At 39.7% G+C, this 17552-nt stretch overlaps 1 protein-coding gene across 7 annotated transcripts in view; it reads right to left on the bottom strand.

Annotated features, from left to right (window-relative positions):
• PAM (peptidylglycine alpha-amidating monooxygenase) overlaps nt 1-17545 on the bottom strand; it is a 110150-nt gene extending 92605 nt beyond the window's left edge. For 6 of the 7 annotated variants that reach the window (XM_054653436.2, XM_054653435.2, XM_077172115.1 and 3 more), the window contains exon 1: nt 17401-17545. The gene's annotated coding sequence lies outside the window, so the exon portion shown is untranslated. Of the gene's footprint in view, nt 1-8071; nt 8088-17400 lie in introns of those variants that run through there. The other variant, XM_077172113.1, reaches the window with a different exon arrangement.
• Nucleotides 17546-17552: the final 7 nt, after the last annotated feature.

Here is a 17552-nt window from a genome sequence, read left to right on the forward strand (position 1 = left end):
CTTAAGGTCCTTCCAACCCAAACAATCCTATGAGTTTCTATAAAATCTCCCCTCCACATGGAAATCTGGGCATATGCCCTTTAACTTTCTACGTGCTAAACAAGCTGCAGAGGTACCAGCTTACACAATAATGAACATTTACCACATGGTTAAAAAATTGCTGAAAATAATAATAATAATAAAATAATTAGATTATTATTTGTCAAAACAGGAAACACTAAATTGGTATTACACCTAAAAACCCATACTATTAGTATTATGGAATGTAAGGGATAACAAACACCAAGTTAAATTAGAAAATATTTTGAATTAGGAGACTTATTGTGTTTTTTTTCATATATGTACAGCTGCAACTAAATGAGGGAGATTTCTCTAATTTTCTATAGTGACATGTTCCCAAAACAGAGCCACAGTTCTTATCACAACCAACATCAGTGGCAAAAAGGAGGCAAAGGACTCTCCAGCAGCAAGTCCTTACTCTCTATCATTGCTCCCTGAACTTGGTCATATCATGGAGAAAAACACACTCACATAAATAATACAGAATTGTTTATTATAAATATAGAGAAATATACAATATTATACAGAAATTGTATACAGAAAAGTATTTTAATTACTTCATGTATTTCTACTATAAAATCTCTGCAAATCTCTTACTTAGCACCAGTTCCACTTCAAACATTTGGACTGGGCAATCTTAGAAGGCTTTCACAGAAAGAGCATTAATAGCAGAATGCTACCACAATTTTCTTTTTACAGAAACTGTTTATTCCTGCACATATCTTCACAATAAACACATGTTTTCTGATACTGCAATGCTGGAGGAGGAGACCACTGCGCACAAACTTCTGGAACGGCCACCACCATCATCAATATCTTCAAGGAAAGGCAGAAGGGGGGAGCAAAGCAGCAGCACAATTGTGTTCTCAACAAGCCACCTTGTTTGTCTCAGCCACACAAACCTTCTCCCCTTACAGGCCTGGAATATATCCTATTTCTCTAAGTCTATGCATCCCTTTAATTAGCCTTCTTAAAAGAACATCTACTGCCTGGGTAAATTTGCTGTATGTAAAACAGAGGGATAAGCTACAAAAATGAACACCAGAAAGAGACAGGACTATACTCCTGAAATAGATACAATAAAGTAAAGTATTAACAAGTTGTACCTAGGCACTTTTATTGATATGTTCACATTTGGAAAAATCTAATTGCTTGAAGTGAAAAGAAGTAGGTTTTCTTTTCACTTCAAGTACAGCTGTGGAGATTGAGGTCTACAGACAACACTGAACCCTAACACCCACATGCAGTAAGTCCTTGTCACATGGATCCCTGAAATACACAAACAGGTTTTTTGTAGAAAACAAGACTTCTTGCAACTCTGATACATTTCTTCAAAAGGACTCTCAGTGTACACAAGAGGCATTTTTAAGTGCAAATATAAGAGGTCCTCTTAGATTAGTAGGGGTGGAACAGTACACATCACCATTTTTTGAGAGCAAGAAATGAGGCGCTTGCTAAGACTGCAGTCTTTATTGTTCAAACCTCATTTCATTTTACATTTCTGCATTTCAAGCAAAAATTTCAAAGTAAATCCCAACTTTGCATAATCTAAAATTTTATTCATGCTCTGTCCAACTGTTCCTCACAGAGACACTGAAAAATAATCAGATATTAACCTTCTTCCACCACCTTAACTTTATGCATGCTCATTGACCAAATGCCTTCTGCAGCTCTGCCAACAGAATGATAACAGAGGTTTTTATAAAAATCTAACAGGAAAATTTCCCAATTTGCCCTAAAATAGGGTTGGCCCTCAATCATTAAATGCCACCATTTCTTTATTGCTTTGCTGGTTTGAAGGCTGACTAAAAGTGCACCAAAGGTCAGCTAAATGCTTCAGAGAACCAAATAAAATATCCACGCTTCAAAATTCCTCATTCCACTCCACAGTCCTGCAGTAACTTCAACACTTTCATTCCAAGGAGCATGCTCAATTTACACTGCCTCCAAATCTCAAAGACATCTCAGTGACATGTCCATACCAAACTAATTCTGAAATCAGAAACTTATCTGAAGAAGAGCTTTTTCACAATAACCTCCTTTTCAGATGCCTGTAGCTTTTTTTTAAATAGCAAAATGAGTTATGAAAACACCTCAGCCTGCTTGTGGCACAAGAATTACTTCCCACTAATGTTCCCAACCTCAAACTCTACCACTCCAAATTGAAGTTTGGGAGAGTGGACTTTTGTGAGTTACCTTTCCAGACAAACAACCCCTAAATGAAAAGAAAATGAGAGAATTCGACATGTGGCTACAGTCTCTCTCCTGTAACCACAAAATGTCTGACAGAGGGGTAGGTTAAAAGGATTAGAATGTTGGACCTAGTTTTCATTCTGAAGTGATTCACAACTAGGAAATCTCCATGCTAGGTGTTTTACAGATGAAGCATGTTATTTCTGTCTTCCAGCAGCTTCTCTCTAGTCACTACACAGAAATATAAAAGGTCAATTTTAATCAAGGAACTCTTAATATTTAATTAAAACACGTGAATGCCTTGCAGAACAACTGGAAGGCAAGCTCAGTAAGGCAAGACACATTCACTAATTTAGCTCATCTGCGACAGACTTCACAGCAAAATGAGCAACTTACTCTCTTTTTTTGATTCTGGTCCTGTAGGTGAGCAAATACAGTTTATGGTGGAAACTCTATTTTTATTTGAAGATGACTCATAATGGCCAAATTCATTACAAGACAACAGACATGCCTGATTTAGTCAATCAAAACAAAGGATTTGTACTGTGGATTGTGAAATAAAAGTTCTGGTAATGATCTCTGCAAAAAGAGCAATACATAAAGCTGTAGTATTTTCTCAAATCAGGTTTCACATATAAACAAGAAAGCACAGACATAAAAACCAGAACCAATGCCACTGCATCATGTCTTTGTTAATGATTTCTTTGTCCTACGCATAATATACCTATGTAGGTCTAAAGAATGAAAATCAATATATCCTTGATGGAGTAAAAAACATACAGAAAATTGCTTTTGATGGGGATTTATTATTTAAATGGAGCCTGCTTTGTCAGTGTGCACAAAACAAAAAAAGGAAACAGAAGCAGAAAAATATTTTCTTTATAGTATATTGGAAAGAAAGAGATAGATGCTAAGAGAAGCAGAACTTGACCTGATTCAAACAAATCACCTTTGTGCTTATCTGCATGTAAATCTATTAAAAGATCCCTCTAGTATATTAGCTGTCTTTTAAATACAGCAACACAACCTACATACAGTTATAATCCTTGGCTGAAATACCACAATTTCATTAAAAGCATATTCTTTGCTTATATATAAACACTAAACTGACACAGAAAACAGTGCTTCAAGGCAGACAGATGACTGCAGCTGCTCTCTCATATATTAGAAACTAACCAGAGCAGGACATGAAACTGCCAACATCAGCAGCCATGACCACTGAAATAAACCAACTCCATAGAATTACTGCATAAAATACTTTATATGCATGTAAAGGCACACAAGGAACCTTATTTGAACCAATCTCTTGGTCTCCTTATATGCTAGAAAGTTAGAGGAAATGTCATACTAAACATCATGACCTTATCAAATCCCAGGGGAAGTCTACAGCAAGGAAGACGTACCCTTGATCATGGTCAGGGATACTTAAACCAGCTGAACAGATATAAGGTCACGGGTCCTGATGGGATGCACCCATGATTGCTACTCTTCATAATCTTTGATCAAACATGGCAATTAGGAAAGGTGCACAAGGACTGAGGGAATCATCTGTGAGGGTGAGTAGGACCCCAGTGAGGTTGTGGAGAGCATAACTTTGAAGATTTTCAAAATCCATCTGGACATGGTCTTGGGTAACCTGCTTTAGGTGGTCCTGCTTGAGCAAGGTGGGTGTCCACAGTGAGCTCCAGAGGTCCCTGCCAACCTTGACTGTTCTGTGATTCTGTAAGGAAAACTAATAGTTATTTTATCTGTCACTAGGTATTTTGAACTGGAAGAGACGTATGTGCAAACACAATGAGAAAACATTAACTAGTTCTATGTAATTTGTCCCGTATAACTATACATACATAACAAGAGTCCCCAGAATTATTCATATTATCTTAAACATCAAGTTTTGATTTTTCATTGATAGTTTTATTTGTTTTATATGCCCAAGTACTAGCAGTAAGGTGCCTGCAGGGGGGCTTCTGTGAGGAGAGAATGTGCCAAAAAAACGTGGTACCAAATGACCAGAGCAGGGGACTAAGCCCTTCAGGCAGGAGGGTGGTACCTCTGCTGAAGTTACAAAAATGTTGCATAGTAGAGTGTGAAAACCACAAGTGAGGGACAACCCTGCAGACACCAGGGACAGTGAAGACAGGAGGAGGTACTCTGAGCAGCAAGACGTGCAGCCCCTGTAAAGCCTCACACCGAAGCAGATACCAAGCTTGCAACCCATGAAAGACCTCACTGCAAAGCAGCTGGAGATGCCCTGAAGGAAGCTGCAGCCCACTGGGAGTCCATTCTTTTGTATTTTCAATTGGCAATAAATCAAGTTCCTTTTCCTCAAAGTTAACCTCTTTGCTCATGATGGTAACTGATGAGTGATCGCCCAGTCTTTTTAGCTTGGGCTGTTCCACTTATACTTTCTAAGCTCATCCTGTTGAGGAGGGAGAGTGAAAGAGCAGCTGAGTGGGGATCTGGCGAGGCCAGCCAAGGCCAACCCATACCATATCCCATGAAGATTTTAAAATAAACAGGCCATACTCAGTAAGTGATTGACACAGCTGTTCAGGCTCTGATTTCACCAAAGTAGTAACGCAGCTGTGAAACAAGGCAATTCACTTTTATATGTGACTATGCCAATCTAACATCAACTGAAATTTCAACTTGCAGTGCAGAACACAGTCAGCAAGTGATAATTGCAACCCCTGACAACTACTATCCATTCATTAAAAAACAAACACAAAAAAAACCCCAAAAAATCCACAACTTCATATAGAAGTAATAACCAGATATAACACTTGAAAAAGATCTTACCTCAAATAGCACCTGGTCTAAGCATCGGTTCCTTACTAATAAGTGAATATACGCTATTATAAATTGAAAAGAGATCTATTCAAATAATGTATACACACATACAATAACTCAGAAACTCTTCCTAAGCAAACGCCTGCAGGTTGTATGTAGGTCAAGTTGTCTTGACAGGGATGAGAAGATGAAATACGACAAAATGTTGATCTACATGATTTGAATATCAACCAAAGAAAAGATTTAATGCTTGATGACAACTACAATAACTGTAAGACTGAGCCCTGTTGTGAATGTACAGGTACATTGACCAACAGAATGAACATCATGACGATACTATTAGAAAATACTATTAGAAAATAAATTCCATTCTTTGGAAACATTTGCTCCTCAAAAAATCTAGTAACGCAAATACAAAAGTTCAGGTGCAGTTTTCAGCAGTGGCCTTCTGAATTCAATGTAACAATAACTCCATATTAATTTCCCCAATTCACTTCTCAAAAAAAAATACCACATGACAGAAGTAAATAAAATTTAGAGGAAGCAACAAAAGTAATGAACTACAAAAAATTAGAAATACAAACCCCCATAATCTAGAGAAAACCTGACCAATTCAGAAAATCAAAAAATAGATAGAAAAATATTTTTAACACATATTTTGAAGACATAACTGAGGAAGCTGAGAGCTACTTTTAAAATCACCAAAAAATGAAAAGTAGAAATAAAAAAAAAAGAAGGAAAACCAAAACACTCTCAGAAATGTGGGAAACAGATAAAATTACCTTTCAGTAATATTATTTTTTAATAAGCAACTATTATAAATGTGACTGACAGAAAAAATAAAAGGAACCAAGAAGACCACAAGCACCAAAAGGAACAGTGCTAACATTCTGATACATGTGAGGAGTATTGTCAAAATAACACTCCTTCTCCTCACAGACATAAAAGGTTTTGACAAGACAAGATCAGGTGATAGATACAGTTATCTGAAATAAAAGCAATAATGAATAAAGCTATCATTCCTTTAGTTTCTTCCCTCTCCCAGCTTCTTTGATATTCTAGAGAAGAAATGCACAAATTTCAAGTTGGAGACTGCCTGTCTAGAGCAAGGGAGAGAGAAATTAATGAGAACAACTTTGAGAAAAATTTAGTCTGCACTGAAAGTCTTTTTTCTTTTAAAAAGCTGGTTTAAGAAATAAAAAAATTGATACTGATAGTACAATAATAATAGAATAGTACAATAATAATAGAATAAAAGCCCAAGTAAGAACCAACAGAGAGGATGGAGACCTGGACTCCACCTTACTGGTGGAATAAATAACAGTGACAAAGGTGGCTTTAAGCCAAGGCTACTCCATTACTGTCTCATGTATTTGTCAAGATTACCAACAAACCTGAGTAAACTACCACGGTATCCTATACTTCACTGCCAACATAACAAGAAACATGAACCCTGAAAAAATTTCTTAGCATATTTCAGTGAACACAAATTCTTCAAAAAGCACTCACAACTAACAAGATTATAATTTACAGTCTATTTTTAAATTATATTGTGAACAAATATCCACTAAATGGATAGACAAAAGAGAATCTCAGGAGAAGAAATTATAGACAATAGGGTAACTAATACTGAGATTATTTGTAGCAGCAAGACATTCAAATTACCCAAAGAAGACAGGAAACTGTACTTATACAAACAAATACAGCTGGGTTTGACATTAATTAAATCATTAAATCCTTTCTGTTTGCAAGTTAAGGCCTCAGGTGCTATGTCTTCCAAAACTAGTCAAATCAAGGGAACATGCTTGGCCAAGGTCAGCTCCTCTTGATTCACTGTTAGGCTCTAACAGAAGATACTACAGAACACTGGAAGTTCACACTGAGGTGCCATCATCATGCAATCACTCCTCTCTCTGGAGGAGTGATGTGGCAACTGGAAAACCCCCGGTGCAGACTTTCAAAGTTACCTAAGCAACAATATTGTCTTGAGAGCACTTTGTTACTATTGCTATACTAAGCTCAGGTTTTATTTTACTTTATCTAAAGCTCTAAGACCAGTGCTGCTCACACTGGTAATGTATTTTTTTCCAAGTTTCACGTTATGCAATTTAAGTATCAGAGATGGCAATAAAGGAAGTACCTCAATGAAAATTGATTTCTCTAAACAGAGAGAGATACTATTCCACGCCTGTTAGATCCATCTCCTACCTAGCCAGAGTTCTGGATCTACAGCAAGACCATTTGAAAAGCAAATCAAACCAAGTATGAAGGAGACAGGAAAACATGTGACAAAGACAACAGCAAAACTAGTGAGACAACAATTCTGAAATATGAAAAAAGCAGCTAGTGAGACAACAATTCTGAAATATGAAAAAAGCAGCAAAGAAAAACCTAAATCTTTGAGTAGGATATGAAGGTTTAACTACTGTAGTAAAATACATTTTAAACAGAACTCAGAGAATGACTGACACAGTTCTCTCCACCAATGGACTGCAGTGGAACGTTAGAACACTGTGCCAGTGGTCTTCTGTCAGCAGGCAGATCATGGGAGGAGACAGGGGGCATAAAAATAACTGAGGCACAAGCTCTGGGGCTTTTTTGACGCAGGGCTTTCTATGTTGGGGCATTTGCTCTCGTCTTTTTGCCCAGGCTTAAGGTCTGCATATTACTCTGGCCCTAGCCTGTTTTTGTCCTTTTTGCCCTGGCTCCAGCCTGCCTTTTGGCTCTTTCGCCCTTACTGGCCCTTACTCTCCCGCAAGTACTCGCCCTCCCTCTCGCTGGGCATTTGGCTGCACTCTGGCTGACCTCCGAGCCTTGTGTGTAGCCTGTGTCCCGCCCCACCCCTCGCCTGTCCCAGCCGCCGCCTGTCCCGCCTCCCTGTGTTCTGACCGACGCCCTGCTTGCTTCGTTCCTGCGTTCCTGCCTGCCTCTAGCCCTGCTTCGCCGGTCCAGCCCGCCACCACGATCCCCACCGCCATCCTGTCCAGCGTTCCGGACGTCCCGCCCGAGCGCCCCCTCCCTCACTCACCTGGTGTCCGGCTGCCCGTGGCCGGGGGAGCTGTGCCTGTGGAGCCGTGCCTCTCCGAGGGCTGCGCAGGCTCCCCAGCAGCCAGCGGGCACACGCTCCCTGACACTGGACCGTCGGCGGCACTCCCTGACTTCGGGTGGTAATGCCCAATTTTTCTATCTCCCCCCTCTTTCCCCTCATTATTTTTCATCTTCCTTCCTCCTTTTTCTGTCTTTTCTAGTCCTCTTTAGCAAGTCAACTCCCTCTTTTTTTGTTACCAATAAACAGTTCTCAGATACAATACTGTCTCGTTTGACTTATTTTCATCTTAGACCATCTGTTTTTCTAAGAACTCCCCAGTTCCCCACAGTGGAACATGACACACTACCAAGCTGTGAAACTTGTGACTTAAGGAAAATATGAGAGATAATTATTCTTCCTGAGAAAATGATATAGGAAATTCCTTATGGGAATTATAAGGTAATTTCACACAAATTAGTACATTTTACTTTAGCTTATTAACAATTTAAGCCTACTTTAGATTTTGATATCACATCCTAAAGAAACACATTTTCAGGTGTGCAATGCCGTCAGTAAAAACAGACTCAAGCCATTTCCAGAGGTGGACCCTTACCATGTAGCAGCAGGTAGACACAGCACACAGGTGGAGTCCAACTGTGTAAGAGACAGGGACATACAGCACAAGACTGTGGTGGTGTTCACAGGGGTCCCAGGATGAGGGAAGAGATGAGACTCTTGACTCCACATTTCAGAAGGCTGATTTATTATTTCATGGTATGTATTATTTCAAAAGAAAATTATATATTAAAACTTACTAAAAGAATAGAAGAAAGGATTTCATCAGAAGACTTGAAAGGAAAGGAATGGAATGAATAATAAAATCCTGTGATTGACCAGAGAGTCTGAGACAGCTGACTGTGATTGGCCATTAATTAAAAACAACCACATGAGACCAATCAAAGATGCACCTTTTGCATTCCACAGCAGCAAATAATTATTGTTTACATTTCGTTTCTGAGGCCTCTCAGCTTCTCAGGAGAAAAAGTCCTAACAAAAGGATTTTCATAAAATATGTCTATGACACAAGACCAAACACAGGATGCAAAGATGATGGAGGGACTACAGCATCTGCCATACGAGGAGAGGTGGGACTGTTTACAGCCTGAAGAGAAGGCCTGCTTAAGGTGGGCTAAAACCTAATCAATACACATAAACAAAAGATTGTTCAACATGGGATGAAAGCATGTCAGACTTTCCACAGCAGTGTACACTGACTAGAAAAGAGTCAACAGGGATAAACTGAAACAGAAGAAATTCTACATGCAAAAATGAATACACTTGTTCATTGTAAGAGTGGTCAAGCATGGGAAAAGGCTGCCAAGAGGAGTTGTGGAGTCACAGAACTACTCAAAACCTGAGTGAACACAGTCATATGAAACCTGATAGAGCTGGTCCTATTTAACTGAGGATGGAGTTAGACTACATCATCTCCAAAAGCTCCCTGGCACCTCAACCAGTCTGTGATCCTATATTAATCTCACATGCAGAAAGCTGGGTGAGACAGTCAAAGAAAAGACAAAAATACCTTTTTTTGGTTGAAAATAAACAAAACTGGAAATCACTGTTTAATTAACATTCTAGTAACTGTCATGTGTAATAAAAACTATGTTATATATTAACAGCTTTTATAAGAACAGCTAGGTTCTCCAAAGTAGATACTACAGCATATTAACTTATGAAAGGACTACAGTAAATTAACGTTCATAAAATAGTGATTAAAATAAATTGACATTGTCTCAATACAAACAACAGTAAACAAGCAGAAAGCAGTAAGTATTTCAAGTCAGGATAAAATGGATGCTTTCAAATCCAGCATAAATCCTTAATCTCTTCCATAATGAGATTGGAATGCTTATTACCATAAAATCCATCTCCTTAATTTGAGGTCAGGGTACAACATGCTCACAAAAGGAATTAAAACCAACTGAATTTAACCAATCTGAATATAAATAATTAATGGAAAACTAAAGAATATAGCATAGAAGTCTGCAACAGAGCTAAGAATTAAAACAAACATTAGCTTTCCCACCTCCCTTTAAGTGGACTGCTGTAAGCAGGCAAGGCTGACTTGATCTGTTTTCAAATTCCTTTTCTTCACTCCTGCTTTAGGGCACATGAGTGAGGTTCAGGGAGAACTCTACTAAAGCAAGCTGACTTGTAAAGTAAAATAATCACTGACACCCTGGAACAGTCACAAAGCAATAAGCATTGTTGTTATGCTTGATAAAACACTCAACTACAACCACCTAGAGTACCTGAAAAGATGTAAAGGTGCAGTTTCACAAAGTGTTAACTCAGCTGGGAAGCGGTAGAGGGAGGAACCACAAATGACAGATGGGTATGTGCTTCTAAAAGAAAAGGCTATGGCTTCCTGAAAAGATGAGGATTAAGAAGGTAAGCATAATTGCATAGCAGTTATGCTGATGCATGTTAATGAATCTCACAGAACAAAGCATTTGAATATTCTCAATAATTACTAATGTAATCCTTTAAATATGTTAGACATGAGAAGTAATACATTTACTGTGACATGGGCTAGTTGCATGACCCATTCCAGTCTTTGATTTTCTCCTCCACTTCACTTCACATTAGCCTGATTTTCAACCTTAGTCTTTCACTTCAGTTTTTCAGTCACTAGCTCATATAAGCTGATCTTCTATTCCAGTTTTCTTCCCTTGATCCAGATTCTTGTCAGCCCAGCCCAAGAGTTCACAGAGTTTCTCCCTCTCCTACCAGGTCATAGTCCCAATGGTATCTGCAGACATTTCTTTGCAGAGACTGAGCCCCATTTGCTCCCACAAACTGACCTTCAATGAAACTCTTCCCCTCCTTCCCAGTTCACCTACTTCTCTTTACATTCCATTCCAGTCTCTGTTTGCACTCCTCTTGTTGTCTTCATAGCAAAACAACACCTTAACTTTCAACTGGAAGACTTGAAAACCAATATTCAGTAACTTGTCAATGTTACAGTCTGTAGACCACAGAAACTTACTGTGGGAACTATCAGACAGCCTTCTAAGATGTCAAGGCTGACCAGCATCCCATGGTTTAGAAATGTACCATAGACCTACTGTTATTTACAAGTACATTAATTCACCCTAGTTTCAATAAAGGTGCTTTATTTAAACTGAATCAAAGAGAAAAGAAAATTGAATAGATTCTGAGGTAAAAAATAATTAGAAACAGAGAGGAATTAGAGTGGCAGAAAAATATACATACATTATCTTAGCAAATATACATACAATATCTTAGCAAATTACAATATCTTTCTTCAATTAAACAAAAGATCATTCCCCAAGACAAAAGAAAATGCAGTGGAGCTGGTCAGAGGTGGGGAGATTAACTATTTTTTATCCATACTACCACATGGGGGATTATTAAATGTGAGAAAAGTGGATTAGAAGATGTAAAAAAACCACCAAAACAATTCAAAATGAATGGTTAAACAAAGACAATTGAAACAAGGTTTCAAATGCTAATTTCATTAACTGTTTCATAAATATAGCCCTATATTTGTATATCTGAACTTCCTCTGATTCAGCTTCATTCCTCTTCCTTGCATCTTATCACTGTTCCCCAGAGAGAGCAGATCTGTATCATCTGCTTCACTTTCTCCTTTGAGGAAGCTGCAGTCTGCAGTGAGGTCACATTCAGCCTTCTCTTTTCCAAGCTGAACCCAATAAGCTCTTAGTTTTCCCAGTATGTAATGAAACAAAGTCAATCCGGACTTTTCAGCCCAACAACATTAAGTCTAAAAGTAAACATGACTATTCTCTACACAGAAGTATATACAGAGAACAAAGTATGAATTAAGCTACTGAATGATACTAAACAAGAACAATAAATATATACAAAGACTGTGAATAATTTAGATTGAAAATTAGATTGACATTTTTGAAACAAGCCAGAAAGGGTATGCTGTAGGCCCTAATTTTTAAGATGAGTAATTGTATTATCAAATGGGTTGAAGGACATTACTTAGAGGTCTGCAACAGAAAGCAAACACAGCTAACACCCCCCGCCCCACACCCATTTTTATATGTGGGTGGAAGGAATAAGAGCAAAACAAATCTTCTGTAGTTTTGTAGTGGCCCTCTAGTGTTAACCTGGTCCTGTGCTCTGAAAAAAAAAAAAAAAAAAAAAAAGAAAAACACAAACCTTAAGTTCAATATAAATTCATTTCCTCATAATCCCTTTTTGTTGCCAAGTATGAAAGACTAATAATCCCTTTTTTGTTGAAGTATGAAAACCTGAGGCATATACAACACGGAAGACTGAAAGCAAGTCACTTGCAACATATGACCATCAGAAGAAAACTTTTTTTTTTGCTTATTTAAGTCTGGATTAACCCTACACACTAGGGACTCTGACACAGAGATAGACAATTTTACACAGAAAAACCTTTGAGATACCATTATTTTGTAGGGATTTCTACAGAAAAGTACTCGTATTAGTACACTAGGACCACAAATGTATAACAGCACAGACTAAAATACTAGAATAGGACTGAGACAACCAAGTGGAACCATATGATCCAAAAAAGAATACTGATAACTGTGGAGTGGAACTGGGAGGCAGTGATGGAGTATGTGACCATACCACATTCATGGATCAGCAAATAGGATATGATTCAACATCACCCTCAGCATTCTTTGTCCAAAGGGAAGATAAATGCAGCAAAGATCATGCAACATCATTATCAGGCAAGAATAAACCAAAATACACAGGGGGGATTTTGTAAACAGCATCCCTTTCTCCCTTGTAACTGCAAGTAATCATACTGACAAGATAGCCATCTCTCCTCGCCCTCAGAAATGTAGGGCTGCAAAAGCAAGAGTATGAAAGGATGCCAAAAATCTCATAGATTTCAAATACAAGTTGATGAAAATAATTTGTTCAAAAGTAGAAGTCATGTTTCCACCTATGCAGTGATCCATTGAGAGTTGCTGCACTTAAACTCTCTTCTCATATGATGACACACTCTGTTTGGCTATTGCAGAACCTTGGTATCTTAAACCAGAGCACTTGCTAAGTTACATCTGTTGCCTAAAATGCAGGAACTTGATCATTGCAGTATGAACAGCTGAGGTTATTATTTATTGCTTTTCATTGCAAAACACACTTTGTTTTTTGCATAAAATGGTGGGTTCTGCTAAGTATTTTCATTGTCAATAAAACATTGATGGGTGGTGGGAGAGCAAGAAAACCCCTTCCTCTACAATGCATAGAAAGTGCTCAGAGGGCTTGGAGTAGTGCTGCAACAGAGATCTTCCAACTAACTAATGACTGCTAAGTGTCTTCTTTAGAAACAAACTGCCTGATCTTCACCTATTAAACAAATTGGAAAAGCATGCATTCTCCTAGCATCTCTTCATATATAATCTATATGTATCCGTTCAGAGGCTAGTATTCAATTTCATTCACATGGATTTGAAAGAGAATCTCTACCCAGCTTATGTTTCTCAACACTAGTAATAATAAACCCCAACATTTTAGATGTATACCTGAAAAACAGTGCTTCAAAAAACCACACTAATTAATTTTGCTTCCCATATATCCTACATGATTATTGTGAGTACTTGTTCTTTGCTCACATGGTCCCAAGTTATATCTCAAAATCCTACTTCAGTTTACTTTACGCTTCCAGAATATTGTCATAACAAAAGCGCTCCATACTTGCATTCCCACATACCTTTAATACAAATTCACCTTTAAATATTTGTTTCATCTAAGTTATAAAGTAACCCATAAAATTTGAGATCTATTGAATAAAGTTTTTCAGATAAAACTTTTATATCTTTCTGCAGGAAAATGCTTTTAGTTGATTCAACATGCCTGAACAATTTATAAATAACACCCTCTCCTCCTTACCTTGGCCCACTGGAAGACACTGAATTTGAGTACAGGCAAGACTGGGAGAAAATGAAAGAGGGTCCTTCACTTATCACAGAGAAATTAAGGGGGTTATTCAATAAGGATTATGTTGTAAATTCTCACTGTCTTTCTGCTGCCCTATGCATTTCAATTTTTTATGTCCTGACTGCCTTAGAAAGGAGAAAAAACCAAAAAGGAGGAGAAAAAGAAGGGGGGTGAAAGTGTGGAAGGGGGAGAAAAAGGTGAAAAGTGGTGAGGAAAAGCAAAACAGAGGGGGGAAAGTTGAAAAGGGGGGAGGTGACAGAAGAGGGGGAAGGCAATGAAAAAGGTATTGGGGAAAGAAAGAGTAAACGAGAGGTAAAAGAAAAAAGAATACGGTAAAAAGGATAGAGGAAGAAGAGAACAAAAAAAATGAAGGAGAAAAAAGAGGGGAGTGGGACAGGAAAAAAGAGAGAAAAAAGGGAGGAAGAAGAGAGAAAAAAGCAGTAAAACACTTAGTTGTACCTTGAAAAACACCTTGCATTCATTTGATTGGCTCTGAAGCATTTTCTTCCTGCTCTGAAGCACGAAGAAAACGTTTCTCAGTAGTTAGAGAATGTCCAGTGTTTCTTTTGGCAACTTTAACATTAGATTGAACTTGAGGCCTTACACAGAGACGTTTTTTTAATTATTCAGGATATTTTGACTATACAGATTGTCATACTAGACCAGGCTGGTAAACCAGTCTAACAACAATTTGCTCAGATCAGCCATCACTATATCTTGTTCGCAAGATGCAAGACAACTAACATGGTATAGCCTATTAGTACTGAACAGAATACGGTAGATATGGTACAATCTAATCTTTTAGATATTTAATCCTAATAGTTAGCAATTGTTTTAAAAGTATACACTACAATTACTTTCTCTAGCTTGTCTGGCTTCATTTGTGATACATTTCAAAACTCTGTCTGCAGTAGTTCTAACTTTGGATAGTAATACTATAAACATCCCGGGAGATGTATTAATCTTAAATACCACAAGCAATGGTAGATCAAATTAAATAGATTAAATGGAAACCTGGCAAGTTATGAAATTCCTTTAAAGTATAGTCTAAATTGCATTGTGCATTCCATCATTTTTGAGTGGGCAACATGAATACTTCTGTCAGGCTATAAAATGAGAACTTCAGAACAAATCCCAGCCTCTGGGCACCTTTTGAGCCATTACTACATGTAAAACAGAAGCAATGCAATAAGAATTGTCTTCAATAAGTATGCATTTTACAACAGAGTTCCTCTGGATTAACCTCTTGAGGAATCAAGAAAAAACATCCTGACCATTTTGTGGTATCAGCCACATGCAGGGAAATAACCTCCACAACAAGCAGATTCAATCCTATCTTGTATTATTTGACACTTGGGAGCCCTGAGACTCTCTCACTTGACAAGAAAGCAGATAAAGCATCAAAATAGTGAGTTTCTATGTTGGATTGGATCTTTGAGATTACTTTAAGCTTGTTTGCACATACACTTGTGCAGACCTCTGCCTCCATATGTCAAAGGAAGTATCTTCTTTTGTCTACTTGCTAGCCCTTACAGCCTAGATCTCTTCATTTTCACCTGTCCCAACAGTGAGATCACCACATCAAGGAAACTAACTGAGTGCCTAAGGTCTAAATTCAACCCACTTTCCATTTTTTCTGCATGCACAAGTCAGCAAATTAGTCAGCCTCAGTCTTCCAGCAAAGTTATTTCTGAAAACTAGCTCCTGAATTCAGATTTACAGTACAAGACAGACTCATGATTTCAGATCTACAGCACAGAACAGAAATATAAATAAGAATCCAACACATCTGTACTCAAAAAAATAAGTTCAGTAAAAATTCTGGAATTAAACTGCTATTTTCTGAAAGCTATGTATTTCTTTCCGATGTTTTTAATGTGAGAATCCCTGCAAAGACTGAAAAGGAGTGCCCCAAATCAAAAAGGAAACAAAACACCTGATTCCTATTAAGTGACAGATCACAGACATTTGTGATATTAAAAACACCTGTGGTGTTGTAAGAAGACTTTCAATTCCATCCCAAATATTTTTTCTTTAATAAGTAGCTTAAAAATTCTAATCAATGCTAGTGATATATATATTTTTTTTACTCCAATCTATAAGAACACTCATCGCAATCATACAGCAGGCAATGTGACAACAGTCTACAGTAAAACCTACCAACCTGTCAATGACAGCACCTCTGTGTTTGCAATCCATAAGTCAACAGCAGAACTGCCCATGGCTTTACCATTGCTGAAGAACCCTGGGACCCCCCCCTTCACATAGCAGTTCCCACAGCAGAACCATGCTCTGGCAAGTGGCTAGTTATACGGCACATTTAAAAATATGTACGAAGTAATTTGTAAGAGACTGATATACAAAGCATATATATTTTGATAGTAATGCCTGGAATTAATACATGAGTTTTAAAGGAACAGAATGAGGAGTGAAGGCTTACCAAAAAAAAAAACAAAAACAAAAAACAACAAAACAAAAACACCGAAAAAAAAACCCGAACAAAAATACAAACAAAAAAAGCCACTCCCAGGGACTATTGGGAACCATACGCTACTCTAAGCAGCTGGAAGTCGAAACTAACAAAACGGCAGCACTTGAATGCTTCCATGCCTCCCACGGTTGAACACCCAGAGGCGAAGAAATGACAGCGCCAGCGGGCCAGCGCCAAAGTCCGGAGGGGCTCTGCCTCTCCGCATTCAGCCATGTTCCTACCACCGGCATGCCGCCAGGCCCTTTAAGCCAGACCCGGTGACGGGCGGGAGGCACCGGCCCCGGGACGGCCCCGTTCGCTGCCCGCAGGGGCTCGTGCTGACGGCGCCGGGCGTCGCGGGAAACTTTGGCGGCGGGGAGCGCGCCCGTGCCTCAGCCGCCCCGGGGAAGCTCGCACAGGACACGAAGTCCCGGCGGGGAGAGCGGAGGCTCCGCCCCATCAACCCCCTCAGGCGGCGGCAGCACTGCTCAGCAGGGGACAGGGAGGACGGGATGGGGCAGCCCCCGCCTCCTAGCGCCGCAGCTGCTGCAGTCTGCAGCCAACAAGGAAAGAGCTGCTCCTGGCACCCGCACGGCCGCGGCCCTCGGCGGTGCGAAGCGGCCCCCGGGCGTCCGGGAACCCGCCCCGAGGCATCCGCGGGAGGCGCCGCGGCTCTTGCAGCGCGTAGGGGAGCGGCGCCGCCGCCGCATGTGTGCCCAGGCAGAGGGAGCGCCGAGCGCGGCAGGGCGAGCGTCCGGCCAAGGCGCGGCACCGGCACTGCCGCGAGGCTCGGGAGAATCACTGCAACTCAAAGTACCCCCTGCTTCTCCCCTCCCCGCAGCCCTCGTGCCCGAGCGAACGCGGCACAGGTGGAACTCACGGGAGGAAGGCACGCCACACCGCTAACTCCCAGCCGCTGCCAGCAGCGAGACCGACACCGGGGTCGGCCACCGCGATCCCCCTTCCTGCCCCGCCCCGGGACCGCCCTCCTTCGCGCCCCGCCCCGGCGCGGGGGACGCGGCGGCGCTCACG

This window comes from Agelaius phoeniceus, chromosome Z, assembly GCF_051311805.1.
Source record: "Agelaius phoeniceus isolate bAgePho1 chromosome Z, bAgePho1.hap1, whole genome shotgun sequence".
NCBI classification, from domain to species: Eukaryota; Metazoa; Chordata; class Aves; order Passeriformes; family Icteridae; genus Agelaius; species Agelaius phoeniceus.